Genomic DNA, 1,136 nt, shown 5'->3' on the forward strand with positions numbered 1-1,136 from the left:
TGACTTTCAATCTGGAGGTGTCTTTGGGTCCAAAATGATCCTCTTGTCAGAAGCATATCAATGGGTCTTGGGTTTTTTTTTAAATCCAATCTGATACCCTAGATCAGATTGGAGTGGTTAGTCCATTTACATTCAGAGTAATTATTGAAATATTATGAATTTAATGACATTGTATTACTTGTAAAGTCACTTTTTCTGTAGATTGTCTCTGTTCCTCTCTGGTCTTCATTCCTTTTTATCTCTCTCTGCATCCAAAGCATTCCCTTTAATATTTCTTTCAGGGCTGGTTTAATGTTCATGAATTCCTTTAGTTTTTGTTTGTCCTGGAAACTCTATTCCTCCTTCTATTCTTGCTGGATAAATTATCCTTGGCTGCATATTTTTCCCATTTAGCACATAGAATATATCATGCCAGTACTTTCTGGTCTGCCAGGTCCCTGTGGACTGGTCTGCTGCCAGCCTAATGTGTCTACACTTGTAGATTAAGGACCTCTTGTCACAACCTGCTTTCAGGATTTTCTCTTTATCTTTGTAATTTGCAAGTTTCATTGTAATGTGTTGAATTGTTGACCTATTTTTATTGTTTTTGAGGAGAGTTCCCTGTGACTCTTTGACTTGAATGCTTGTTTCCTCCCCCAGATTAGGGAAGTTGTTCAAAGAAACTTTTTGCCCCTTTCCTCCACCTTTTCCTGGGACTACTATGATATGGATATTAGTTCATTTTATGGAATCGCTGAGTTTCCTAAGTCTGCCTTTTTTATTTAATAGTTTTTTCCCCTTCTACTTTTCAGCTTCTTTATGTTCCATAATTTTATCTTCTATATCACTGATTCACTTCTCTGATTCATTCATCCTCGTTTTTATGGCCTCCACTTGGGACTGCATCTCTGCTATAGCATTTTGAATTTCAGCCTGACTAGATTTTAGTTGTTTTATTCTACAGTTAGGGATTCTCTAAAGTCTTCTATGCTTTTTTTCAGCCCAACTAGTATCTTTCTAATCATTGTTTTAAATCCTAGTTCAGACATTTATATCCATATTGATTAAATTCCTAGCTGTGAGTAGTACCTCCTTTTCTTTTTTGGGGGGTGAGTTTCTCTGTCTCATTGTTTTGTCCAGGAAAGAAAAGAAGAAAG

This window comes from Vulpes vulpes, unplaced genomic scaffold (assembly GCF_048418805.1).
Source record: "Vulpes vulpes isolate BD-2025 unplaced genomic scaffold, VulVul3 u000000669, whole genome shotgun sequence".
Taxonomy (NCBI): domain Eukaryota; kingdom Metazoa; phylum Chordata; class Mammalia; order Carnivora; family Canidae; genus Vulpes; species Vulpes vulpes.